Source organism: Protopterus annectens, chromosome 3.part1, assembly GCF_019279795.1.
Source record: "Protopterus annectens isolate FY-2018-M chromosome 3.part1, PAN1.0, whole genome shotgun sequence".
Lineage (NCBI taxonomy): Eukaryota > Metazoa > Chordata > Ceratodontiformes > Protopteridae > Protopterus > Protopterus annectens.
Genome location: NC_056732.1, coordinates 1587722182 through 1587736948, shown reverse-complemented (window position 1 = coordinate 1587736948; position 14767 = coordinate 1587722182). Strand labels below are relative to the sequence as shown.

The following is a 14767-nucleotide window of genomic DNA, read 5'->3' as shown; positions in this document are numbered from 1 at the left end:
CAGGTAAGAAACACTAGGCACATGTGACGCTTTTCAAAAATGATCAGAGAACTTTGCTTGGGACTGTTATGTTTAGAGTCATACAGTATACAATTGGAATCTTACTGAATATGATCTACAATTCTGCTGGATGAAGTTTATTACTATGTAAGCTGCATTAAACAGTTTATGCAAGAATGTGTATTGACAGTAAAACTTTCTAGTTTCCTCATTTAGCAAATCATTTAGTTAAATGTTGCACCACAAGGTGACAACATTTCCATGCAACGTCTATAGCAGTTATTGCCAAGGATAATACACACACATTGACAACAACCTCATTCATCAGGCTTGACACTGACAACGGCATTAAGGTGCCAGCAATTACCATTCCCTGCTTGCTCATACTGAAGTCCTGTGTATATTGGCCCTCACTTCTGATAAGTAATACACATAAAAAAAGCCCTGAACAGGTTTTGAAATGAAGAACACTATAGAAGAGGATAGTAAAGAAAAGAAAGTGTGATATAGGGTGAACCAGTGACCTAATGGCTGAGATACCATTGAAGGCTCATATTTATTTTGCATTCTTGCATAAATGATCCATATGTATCAGACATGGTCCAACCCAAAGGTTTTGCAGTTGACAGATGTTTGCCTCAAATGAGTAAACAACGTGTAGTGCAAGAACAAATATATGATCGTGGTTGTTAAATTTTAATTTTAAGACTGCAGAATCTCAGAGAATTCTCTTTTCAGCAAGGTAGAGCAATTATGAAGCAGAGTTGTGGGATCAACTCCCCCCCCCCACACACACACACACACACGTCAGAATATACAGGAATGAAGCTTTTCTGCAAAAAAAAAATTTAATAATGTTCAAGTGACTTCTGTCATTCAAAGATTTCTTTAAAATGCACATATCTCTGTTTAGTTACATCATCATTCCATTTAATTGAATCATCAGCGTGGCTTAGATGCAAAAAGTGCATCTTTTAGGTACTTCACTGCTTGCTGTTTAGTGTCAGCTTAATATTTCTAACACTCTTTCAGAGAGAATCTCATTAAACATTATGGTTTACAGGCAAATACTAAGCAAGCTGCCCTTCTGGGCTATTTTAAGGCTAGCCGATTTTCCTTTTTAAAGGTGAGACTCAAACTCTGTACCTTGTAACTCCAAGGGTAGCATCTTAACCATTATTCCAACCTGAAACTGATAATAGGTTAATACTAGGCTAATTGCCTTGAAGTTTCATTTTAAACCTATTAAATCACGAAAGAACACTTCTGTAAAAACACCCACTGGTAATCCAAAACGACCAGGATGCAAGGATCACGAACCAAAGCGTTGAGTAAAAAGTTCTTTAATTGAAACAGCTTCACCAATACAGCTAAAAAATACAAGTGCTTCCAAAAGTAAAGTCAGTCAAGCGCTTTCACCCGGGCCCTCCCAGGCTTTCTCAAGACATTTTTACATTGGGTGATGAGTCATTTTATAGTGCTCTTGTCCAACCCACCTACTTTAATTAACAATCAATTAATTAAATAAATTGTTATTATCACATTTACAATTTAAAGAGATGGAGCATTTTATGTCAGGTATATAGAGATATGAATGCAGATACAAACATACATACAATGCTGGATTCTCTCACATAATACCCTTTACAGTTCCCTATTCACTGTGTTCCTGTTTGTCCAACATTGTTCACATTTTGTCCACATTATTAGATAACATATATCTATTTACAATATTAACGTCTGTTTAAAATTCTAACTAATATATCAATATAAATCTACCTAAACCACTTATAGCTAAAACCATCTATTTCTAAAAACCAAACACCCTCTATCATACTTCATAACTTATTAAAACATGTGTAACATTACATTTTTAAAAACATTTTAACATGGCCTTAGCCAACAAGCATTGACCTCTGACTATTATTCCTGTGGTCTCATTTAACCATCTTTGACCTCTTAAATTCTTGGGAAAGTTTTCTACCATCACTTGGCATGGCTATTGTATTGCTCTGCTGCCATTTTAAACCTAGCTAATAACCTGTGATCAGAATCAAGCCCTGTAGTTGTGTCTATGAGGTGCAGACCTTAACCATTGCACAAAACCCACTATTGCCGAACATACAGCTACAGAAACTTCTATAAAGTTAACAAGCCCTACACCCACCTTAAATGATTGCATGAGCATGTGTATAACCTTCTGTGCCTGGAACCCCTCCCTCATATAAATGCAAACAGATGGTAATTTTAGCATAACAGAAAAAAAAAGAAGTTGCTGGTGTTATCATCTGCTAGGAATATTTGGAATCCAGTGGATAAGCTGTCCCACATGGCATATATTAATCCAACTATACTAAACAGCAGTTTGGTTCATTATAGAATGTTTTAAGATACAGTTAAGGCCTCCTTATCCTACTGGTATATTCACCTGTGGGACTTGCGCACAATCTGTTCACAAGTGACCTTTTACATACCCAGTTATTGGGAATAACTATACCTTTGGGTCACTTTTTACTTGCAGTAGAAAAAAATATCTTTTATTTTGCAGTTTCCTCATGCTGTGACCTCTGCACCAGGTAAGAACTTCACATTGCAGAAGAATATATAAGTACTGAAGGAATATTAAATGTGAGAAACTAAATATTTGGCAGCACATTTGCTCAGCTCAAGGCATTCATGAGCTCAGATTTGTTGTGCCTAAGTCTGTCTCATATAGTATTATGCATGGTGATGGAGACAGCAAACTACTTAGGGCTAAGCCTAGCTGTCAGATTAAGCTTAAATTATGGGTTGTAGTGCACATCAAAGAATTATGCCTTGCATTAAACTTAAAAAGTAATGCTTTAATAGTTTTATTCAATTTACTGATGCTTCTGTATAAATAGTGGTATTCACAAACACAGTTCTCAATGTATAGGACTGGCATTTTATTTATTAATTTATTTATCCATTCATTCATTCATTTATTTATTTATTCAATTTGGTAACTGCTGTAGGGCATTGATCCACTGGACCTATTAAGTAGTGTAGGGCATTGATACAAATGGACCTACAGTATTAACTGGTGTAGGCATTGATACAAATGGACCTATTTCAGTCTCAGCATAGACAGATATATATGACTAAATCTTATAGTGGAGTTCCACACAATTCTCAGTCATATGAAATGCAGATCATGTTGAGAAGGATTGCCATATACCTGGAACAAACCAATGACACAACAGATGTGCACATGAAGTGAGTTAGTAGAATAGTCCTGTTGGCCATAATTTGCAAACAGAGGAACAACATATTTATGGAGTAAGCATGAGGCAGCATACTGCATGTAGTAACAAAAGCAAAATCTACAGAAACTGAGCTAATCGACGTGAAAAGCTAAACTGTTTCTTAGCACATCACGCTGAACAACATAAGTAGACACTTAAAGATCACAACATTCAGAAAGATGTATAAATACAGACATTATCAAGGTGCAGTTTACAGCAGCCCTACTGTGCAAACAAACATTACATCTCAACCAGCATTGTCAACCCACCCTTGACATTGCATGAACTGCCTACAGCCAATCACTGATCTCCAGAAAAGATAACCCACTTTCCTAATGATATGCACATGCATGCCAGTTTGTATGCATGGGTGATAAGGGCCAAAATTTCTTAAACTGCATTGTTCAAACTTGTAGACTAGCATTACATGTCATATATGCAGTTTTGATGCAAATTAGCATTGCCAGACCACAAATGAACATAGTGCTATTAATATGCATAATGTTATATGCAGTATAGAATACAATTTTTTAATCTTGGCCTGCAGTGCAATCTCCAGCATGGATTGTACAGCCAGTGCACAGGAATGCAATATACAAACAGATCCCTGTACTACACAACAGTCATATTGCATCATGTGTCACTGTGTTACAGAGCTAATCACACTGCAACATATAGTAGCACACTGCATGGCTGAAAGAATGCACTGATATCAGTAGTGTGTGCTCTGTTTCTCAAACTAGTCATCCATATATTATCACTCTGTACACTTTGGATAGTGTTGTCATGGGTCATCCTAACCATCAACCCCAAATGTCCATGTCCATCTCAATGGAGGTATCACAATCAGAAATCCAAGAGATGTCTAAAGGCACATGCAGACATAGTTTGGCAGATTTTCATAAAAAGTACAATTTTCCTGCACAACTCCCAAATGTAATGCACCACAACAACAACAGCTAGCTAACACATCTTAAATCATAACAGAGTTGGCATAAATGCATATCTGTTATTCAGAATTCCATATTTCTCAAAAAAGGCTGATGTTTTGGTATCTCTTTTTTACAACTATAACTAGAGCTTTATTGGGATATGGAGTGGGATGATAATTATATGATACTAATGAAATCAATAGCTAAGACAGAGTGCAGAGGCATTTTACTAACATATGTGGTCAGTTAGAAAACTGAGTTACGAAAGGTCACTGAGTGCATCAAAGCTTTATTCACCACAGTATAGAATATATAGGGGTGAGGTGATATGGGTATTCATGGCCTCAAAGCATACATTACTTGAACTAACTTTAGACATCTCATTTAATAACCATCCTTTGGGAACAAGGAACAATCATTTGATGGTCAGAATACATAGTGGAGCAAATTCTTGGGTAAATGAGTCTTACAATGAAGATGAGGATGGCTGTAAAAAGACATGATTCAAAAAACTATATACCTTCAAAAGGATTGAGAGGCTTGCCCTGTGATTCAGAAACACAGTGGGTGATATCATAGCCAGATGACTACTGTTTACCTTGTTTGTGTGATGAGGCTCAGACACCATTAACAATTAACAGAGGAGGAAATCAGTGTGAGATGGGGACCCTATAAAATATCCCAGTCATAGCTGCAGTGGGGGTCTGTGTTAACAGCACATATGACTGAGGTGTGGCTACAGGGAAAGATGAGATAAAACAGAGAATGTTGGTTGTGTTTGTGACTCCCAGAGGCTCTGAATGATTGCATGTGCAAATAAATGGCAATACGTTATGTAGAAACCTTAAATGGCCATTATGCTGGTGTTCTCATCAAGTTTTTTCCCATATTAAAGGATGGAAATTGGAATATAGGAAATAATGAAAAAGGGGGAGGAAGCAGAGGATATGACATAAGGTGAAAATGTAAGGAAAAACTAGGGCAGATGCAGACAATGTGTGATAATTTTTTTTTTTTAGGTCAGTTACCCATTTATAGATAGATAGATAGATAGATAGATAGATAGATAGATAGATAGATAGATAGATAGATTTTTTTAGGTCAGTTACCCATTTATAGATAGATAGATAGATAGATAGATAGATAGATAGATAGACAGATGGATAGATAGCTCTAGCTATATATATAGATAGATACACATATATAAAGAGAACAAGGTAAGTGGAGGAAGGTAGGAATGGAAGTAAGAGGACAATAACAGGGTTATGGTAGGTGGCAGGGGTCACGTGGACATAGAACACAGACAGGACTGACAGGGGAGATGCTTAAATAATGACGAAAGGGGACCACAATGGGGAAGGAGACATCAGGCAAACAGAGGACAGGCAATGATGACTGGCAGGATATAACAACAAATAAAGGTGGGCAAAGACATAAAGAGAGGGTAACAGCATTATGGGTGTTAGGTTAGGGTTGCGTAGCTGACATTCCTGATGGCTATGGCACAAGGGGAGCTTTCACACCACCCTATGCTCCCTCACCACTGGGAACTGGCTCAGGTGAAGGAGCAAGTGCAGGACAGGAATGTGACTCAATTAAACACTGCAGGATGATCTCTGCTTGGCTAATACAGGCATCTAACCATTGGTCAATCAACTCCCTAGCAATGTCAGTCAACTGCCTGTATGTTACAAAGGTGTCACACCCACTGCCACTGCTACCTTGGGATACAACTGCCCCAATTTCTAGTGCACATCTGGCTGATGTGTCCACCACAGCTAATGTTTGAAGTGAGGTGGTAACCCTGGCAGGCCAATCCACAGATGGATGGATTAGTGGTGCCATTTGGGAAGGCCTGACAGCCTTTGCTGGTGCAAGTCTTGATGTTACTCCATATAACTGTAAAAAATGGAAAAAACAAAATAATAATAATAAAAAGAAAATAAACGTATGTAATACAAAGGACAATGTGAAAGAGGGTGGGAGAAAGAGAAGTACAGTTACAATGAAAAAATACAACTCATACACATTGTTTTTCTCATAGCATCATAGGTAATATACTCAAAACTCAACAAACACCTATACCAAAATACTAATGATAGCAGGATACACAACCAAGGACAGAATCACACCTACATGCATCATCAAGGAGCAGTGCCATAATGTGCTGAGCTACTTGAACAATCCCACTGAAGCCTGCTTTACAAACACAAGAATAACATCAAACAGTCATTCAGCTGCCATTGAATAAGGAACTTAGCACAGAATTGTCAGTAGTGAACAAAATCTACAGTGTCAGAGTACAGCTATATGTCAACAGATTCACAGGTCTTACTGTAACAGAGATACGTGTTCACAGCAGTATCAGTATTTGAACCTGTGTTGTACTGTATGAAGCAGGTGAGCTCACCTATGTGCTTTAAAAGGTGCTCTATCCTCCTTCTGTGTAGCAGTACAACCTTTGCTATTTGTTTTGGGCCTATGGATATACACATGGGAATGTGCAACATCTGTGGATGACACACACATTGGCAGCTTGCATGTGTAGGTGAGACAAATGCTACCTGCAGTACATCTGTAGTGCTGCAGCTTTAATTGAAACAACCCACTGACAAAGGAGGCCAGGTTGGCGTTGTTTCATGTCACTATAGTGATGGCAGCTTTGCTCAGCAGTATATAGAATGCTCATTGTGCCTGTGGCAGCCTTTTCCACAGAGATTTAGGCCTCAGTTTTATACTGGAGCCCTCATAATCCTCCTCCATTAACTGCTGTCTGTAGCCACAGACTCAGTGGATTAGGTAGAGGAATATTTTTAATTCCTTCATGCACCACCACTGATCCCTGCAAGATGCACATCCCTTACCTCTTGAAGTCATGTTTTTTCTCAGAAAATCGTCAGAAAAATCTGACCGGTATCCTGCAACAACATCCATGCTCCAGTTTTTAAATGCTATGCAATGTGGGGTAGCTCATCTGTATGACCTGTGGTGGAGCAGTCAAACATATGCACTGTATTCCAATACTTATACATTGGACTGTAAGGTAAGAAACATGGCAACATTGTCTCTGTTCATATGCCATGAATACAGCATGGAGTGCAGTGACTCTACTTCTATTAGGTAGATGTGGAGTTGGATATATTCCCCCTGAGCCATATGGTTAGCCATACATACACAGTGCTGCCTGCAGATTCCTATTAGTGTGCAGGATGCCATATAGAGCTGAACATGAAGTCTGGGCAGACAGTGCAATGCACAAATCAAGTAATTCAGAGAGCAATAGTTGAAGCTTCATTTGCCTAATCAATGCCTAGACTCATGAACTTGTGCGATATAAGTGTAAGTGAAGGCAGTAAGGCACATCCCTCTATAGGAAAGTTGAAGAGCTGCAAGGTGGAAAGTCATTCCGGTTGACTATATTATCTGATTGTTTAAAAGGTGTTGGATTCCAGATTCCGTAAGGTATGTGTAACTTTTCACCTCCACTTTCAAAGTATGGTTACAGTTAACTGTAGTGTTACTTAACTACATAATAAAGGAGTCATGACATCACTTTAATGAGAGTTATTGAACGGGGAGGGAAAGTGGTACTACAAGACTAAGACAATTGTGCTGAAGGATTGCTAAGCCTCATGGGAAATACACCCAGCAGTAATTAGACAGAGCACATATGAAGACATACAGGTAGACCTTGTAGAGAGTTTTGTGTCAAACCATGTGCTTGTTGTATCTCTTCTAACTATATCATATGTGTTAAGACTTTTTAACAATGAGGGAATCACTCGTCACTGCAGTGAGTGGAAATGTTAGACTGTGGGTTAATTTTGTCAGTACTGTTATGGGCCTGACATTAGGTAAACTGCCTGGATAGACAAATATAACTATCAAATAAACCACCTGCGTGGTATATGGACAAGTGCCTGATGCACTCAAAACCACCATGCTAATAACACAGTTTTCCATCCCTAGAGAGCAATGCCTTCTGAGACTATCGATGGAAAGATCTTGTGGTAGACATTAATGATGCAGCTGGCCAGGACTGTGCTTATGAAATGGTCAATGGCAGGTCCACTGACATTTCACATGCTGCAGAAAAAAAGCTGTCCATGGGAAAGTAGGTTGACAGGAGGTGGGCAGCCAGTTGATTCATCCCCTATGGACACAGAGAGGTTTCTGGCCTCCGGCAGTGATAGTGACACTGCCACAAGTTCCCACAGCATGGTGCTGGACACTGGTGTAGAGCTTCTTTATGCACCAAGAATATCCAGATACATAGCAGTCTTCCTGTATAGTATAATTAATTCCTCTTGTTCCACTACTCAGCAGCCAACTTAATAAAGTTGTCTGCATTAGGTTATGCAGGCCCATCTGAATGAGGTATGTTATGCAAATGTTTGGTTTGTAAACACTACAATTATTACATCTGATATTGATATATGTTTCTGGTGCTGGGTCATACTTGCACAGGATACAGTGCTTTGTTATAGTCCTTATTGATTCCCAGTCTAACACCACTGTTACGGAATTGCCACTGCCTGACACTGGTGGATGCCCAGCCTTTGATGATGATGGCAGTGATGATCAGGAATAGTGAAGGAGTCAAGGAGGACAGCATGTGTGTGATGGACATGGAGAATGTCACCACTGGAACACCTAGACAGACCATGGACACAGCCTCTATACCTGCAGACTCCCAGGAGACGCACATTACACAAGAAGGACAGGTCACTGTGGACACTTGCAGTCAAGAAAGGATGGTAACCTCAAAAGCACACTTGTTAGAATTTGCCAGCAGCCACATTGGATGGACGGTACACACAGGGGGGTGGGTACTGATGCTCATTGGAGACATTGTTATTGCCCTTCACCTGACATTGCTATGTCAGTGGCTGTGACCCAATGTACATCTATGGATATCATGGAAACACAGATTAGTACCACCACAGCCATTGCAGAGCTAGTAAGGCTAATTGCAGGGTGTGCAAGATGACCTCTGGGAGTGCATTTCCCATGTGTGTGATAGTTCTGACCAACTAAATCACATACTAGAATGTATACCATATAAATCAAATACTAAAACATACTATGTCCTCTTATGCTCACCTGCTGTGTGTCAGGCATCATCCACAAAGCTGTTCCACCTCTACCTCTGCAAATGGTTGCCATTTTGGGTATGGATGGAGAAGGCCATATTTATGCAGTACAAGCACCTCCATGGCTACATCGGTTGTGGAGGTGAATTTTGCAAGGAAAGGATGCTCCTTGGATCATGATAGCCATGGCAGTGTCACACCTGGTAATGGACATTGTCCATGGTCATGTAGCATTCCAACATCTATCCAGTGTTGTGAGGAGTTGATTGAAGCATGGAGCAGCATAGAACCAGATAGGCCCAAAGAATTCAGGCAGTGAACTAGTATATTTTGCCTTTGGTAGAATATTATGGACAACTACCTCTTGATAGATTGGTTTCAGAAACTGAGTAGAATAATTAAAAAAATATATCTGGGGCACACCTAGGCCAAGAATATAGGACATCAGGGGACATTATACAGATTTGGACCTATTTGATGACAGGATGGTTAAAACTTTTCCAGGGAGCGATTTCACCAGATGAGAATAATTCAGAGTTGTTGGTTTTACTTAATCAATTGAGGAGCAGGCAATGCTATTTTTAGGAGATGGTAGAGTATAGTATTTGCCCTAATAATTTCAGGTTGTGATAAAGGACAGGGCTGTGCACCAAGTCAGATGTGCTATGAGACTCTCAGCGCATTTGACTGGTGATCCTCTTTGTCCCGCAGCTTAATTTCTCCAAGTCTTTTGGTTTTCCAATGCCATGATGGGAATGGATGCCATTCCTAAACAAGGATATAATTAAAAGTCAGGAAATTAGTATTGTTTCTATCTTTGAAGTTAACCAAAAGTGGTCTTCATAGCAACCACAATGTACACAGAACTGACTCCTTCTGCAATTCATATGGAGTTACATGTATCGGTAGCATATCTAAATATGACTGTAAATTCTTTTTTATGGGACCCATTGCTCCTACCACTATTGGAACTGTCTCAGTATCTTTCTTCTACATTGTCCTCATTTCTGCCTGCAAATCATATTTTATGACCTCATGTCTTTCTGTACTTAAGACACGGTAATCATTGGGTGTAGCAATTTCAATGATCAATTCTACTTTCTTCTTTTTTCATGGAATACTATCTCTGTTTTTTTGCTTCTATTTTTTAAACTGTTGGTAATGGATGAGCCCATGGGGTGTACACTTCATCATTCTCTATAATGCTTTGTTGATCATGTTTCTAATGCTTCCTCAGCTATGTCAATATTGCAATGTTTGCATAGTCCCCAGTGGAATGGTCTTGCCATATTATTGTGCCTTTCAGTGTACATGCCCCCTGCCATGCATGTATCACACCCAGCAACAAGATGAACAACTGTTTCCAATTCTTTTTTTATAGACTCTACATTTGTCTGTTTCTCCCACATGTTCAATGTGCTTTGTAAACAAATGTGTATGTAGTCCACTATCCTGGGCTGCCACAATGAACCTTTCATCTTTTGCTTTCATCTCACCTCTCCTTAACCAATCCTGTGTCAAATCCTGAACAACATGAGGTTGTTCCAGGAGATCTCTATATTTATCATTATATTTATGTTTTTTCCACATGTCTTTCATTCTTATCTGATCTTTTTTCTTACATTTTTTTGCACATTCAGTTGCTATCTGATTTTTGTTTACTTCTGGTTTGATTTCCACTTTCACTTGACTCAGGAATGCTTCTGATAAACCAAGCAGAGAGGTCATCTTAGATTTCCTCTCCTCATGTCTGAAAACTTTCAGTGTTCTTGGATCTGATGACGTCATCAGATATGTGAGCAGTCTCACAACTGTAGATATATATATATATATATATATATATATATATATATATATATATATATATAATGAATTTCAAGGAGGCCCATACATCCTTCACAATCAGGAATACATATAATCTTGGTATACACTAATTTTATATATCATTTGATAAACATTAAGCATTTTTCTACTTTTCTTATCCAGCTGATCCAATAATCCTACTCTGTCCCAGTTTTATTTTTCCAAGTCTTTTGGGTTTCTAATACCAATGGAATGGACCCCATTCCTAAGTGAAAGTATAATTAATGTTCCTGAAATTAGTATTATTTCAATCTTTGATGTTAGCCCAAAGTGCTCTTTGCAACACCCGCAATGTGCCCAGAACTGACTCCTTCTGCAATTCATACATGTATCAGTAGCATATTTAAATACGACTATGCATTCCTTTTTATGAAACCCATTGCTCCTACTCCTATTGGAACTGTCTGGGTATCCTTCTTCCACATTGCCCTTACTTCTGCCTGCAAATCCTGGTATTTTATGACTTTGTGTCTCTCTGTACATAAGACACTTGAAATCATTGGGTGTAGCATTTTCAGGGACCAATGTAACTGTTGTCTTCTTTTCAAGGACTACTATATCTGGTTTTCTCGCATCTATTTTTTGAACTGTTGGTAATGGGTGATCCCATGTGATATTCTTCTACTTCAATATTGTAATGTTTGCAAAATCCCCAATTCAATAGTCTTGCTACATTATTATGCCTTTCAGTATACAGGCCTTCTGCCATTAGTGTATCACATTCAGTAACAAAATGTGTGACTGTTTCCAATTCTGTTTTACAAAACCTGCATTAGACTGTTTCTTCAACATGTTCAATGGACTTTGTAAACCAATGTGTACTTCCATTAGGGCATTTGGTTTCTTTCCTTCCTCTCTCTCTTACTGCCCTGTTTTTTGTGGTTAAGACTTTATTTACTATTGATTTAGCTGCACAGTAATATATCCTGTTTACATCTGTTATAGCATGTGAATTTCTGTGAACAGTCTTGATTATCATATTAATTTTTTTTATCAAACTTCTAACATTTTAGTTCTTATTGACTTTCTGTAATATATTTCTTTCATTGATCTTAATATGTCTAGCCATCTCTATTAAATCAAGCAACTCTTACCTTAGATAATTTTCTTGTAAACTAAGGGCATATTCTTTGTTCTCCACTTCTTGCGGGCATTCTACAGAAAGTTCCAAAACAACTTCCTATGACATATTCTCTTCAACTTCATCCTGTGTCAGCCATTGTTCTTTCATATGGGAACTCACTGGCCTATCACCCCACAACATTGACTGCGTCAGAGTTGCCATCATTTCCTTTTCCTTCCCTTGCTGTACAACTTCAACTGACCTTTTGTACTGGTTTCCTACTGAAGGCTCCAAAGTATCTTCATATAGCAACTGATCAGATGCTTCCTGCTCCACCAATTTCTCCTTCATTTGGGGACTCATTGCTTTCTCATGCTGTGATGTTACCAGAGTTAGATTTTCTACAATAAATCCTTCACTTCCCAGGTAATCCACAACTTCGGTTTGTAGTTCTTTAATTTTGCCATTACTAATCCTCTGTTCTACGTCCCCCTTTGTTTTCTTATTTCTTTTATTGTAAAATTGTCCATATCCATTTGCCTTTGTCTGTATTTCTCTTCAAATATCTTTGGTGCTGCTTTTTTGTATTGATTAGATTTTCTTTCTCCTTTGCATAAACATTGCACCATATTAAATCTATTTTTCTTTCCCATGTCTATATTTATTTTTCAGATGTCTCCCATTTCACCTGTTTCTCCTTACTTTGGTGACTCATTGCTCAATCATGCTGTGACATAATCTGTGAGGCTTTCTCCACTAAACCCTTCCCTTTACAGGTATTATATAATTTCATCTTCTATTTTTTAAGTTCTACATTACTAATCTTCTATTCTACAGTCCTCCTTTGTGATCTTATTTTTTGTATTGTGAAATTTTCCATGTCTGGGTGCCTTTGCTTATATTTCTCTTCAGGTATCTTTGGAGCTGCTTTTTTGTATTGATTAGTTTGGCTTTCTCCTTTGTATAAATATTGCACCATATCAGATCACTCTTTCTTTCCCATGTCCATGTTTCTTTTTATACCTTTCAAAAACCTCTAGATTTTGTTCTTTATATTTTTGCATTTTCTCATTTCCTTCTTTTTCCAAACAGCCCACGTTTTTTGGGTCTGTATAATCCTGTTTGTATTAGACTAACTTACTTTTAATGTCTCTGCAAACTGTCTAAAATTTCTCTAAATATTAAATGATTGTCATATAACTTGCATCAGTTCTTAACCAATGTTTTTATGATGTCTAATTTCTTATGATTATTTAAACTGCAGATGTTTTTGTTTTATTTTTGAAGTCTGTAAAATTATTGTTCTTAAAATATTTTGTAATAATTTGGAGCTTTTCTTCCCAGGCCTCCTTTGAAAATGGGGTCCTACCCAGACAGACTTTCCTGGTAATCAAATGTCAATAAATAAATAAATACGTAAATACATAAATAATGCTTTTCATGAATCATTTGTATTACTGAACACAATTTTGCATTTGAATCTTTTCATAGATTTTCTTGTGTGAGTATTTTTCTTTCCTCTATTTTTTCTCTTAATCTTTTTGTATATTTTCTATCCAGAATTTCTGGGCTTCTTGCATAATAGCAACAATACATAATTTCTTTCTTATCCTCAATAGTCCACTCTGTCATCTTTATGCTCTTTTTGGGCCTGTCAGTTTTTGTGATTTTTACGGACTACTACTTCCTTCTACAACAGAGGGACCGTTCTCCTCCTGAGCCTGGCCTAACCCCATTGTAGGAATGTTTCCATGTCTTGAGGATTCTACACTGTCATTTTTTCCAGTTCTGGCACCAGTGTACCTACCATATTGGCCACTTTTTTATCCTTGGACTTGTGAGTCTAGCTGTCTTTTTTATTTTTGAATGCACTTCTATCCATGATATGTGCGGTATAAAATACAGTCTACATATCAGTGACATCTTGGTGAGATTTTTTTTGCAAAAATATGGTTCGCCTCATGAAGATATTCACCAATAAATGAGGAATAATGCAATTCCAGCAATATTACTCTCCTTTGCTTGCTGATTTTATCACCTCTTCATTCTGACTACTTTGTCCTAAGTAAGGAATTTGGGGAGTGGCTGTTGAGTGAGTTAAATAAAACAGGGATACCAAACTACTGTGAACAGCATTTTAGTGGTATAACCTGTATTTCTTATCACAAATTTGAAAATTAGTTCAATTAAATAGTCAGGACTTGTATGACAGCAGTGGTCAAGAACCATATAAGTTCCCAAATATGTAACCAAGCCAGGAAATTTTAATTGTTTGGATGTCAATCTTTATTTAAAAATGTTATACACCAGTGAGGGCACACAGAATATATCTGAGAACATCTTCTAAATGCTAGAGATGCTTTATGGGTGTACTGGGAGACTAGATTGTATTTTCTGGGACTGTCCATCCCTAGAGGACTTTAACAACAGATGGCACAGTGGTGCAGTGGTAGCATTGTCGCCTCACAGCAAGAAGTTCCCTGGTTTGATTTTTGGCTAGAGTGCCTTCTGTGCGAAGTCTGCATGTTTTCTCTGCATTTGTGTGGGTTT

The 14767-nt window shown here is 37.9% G+C and overlaps 1 protein-coding gene across 1 annotated transcript in view; it reads right to left on the bottom strand.

Moving 5' to 3' along the window:
• The window catches only part of LOC122797819 (vomeronasal type-2 receptor 26-like), a 284632-nt gene that overhangs the window by 214490 nt on the left and 55375 nt on the right, over nucleotides 1-14767 (bottom strand). The window lies entirely within an intron of this gene.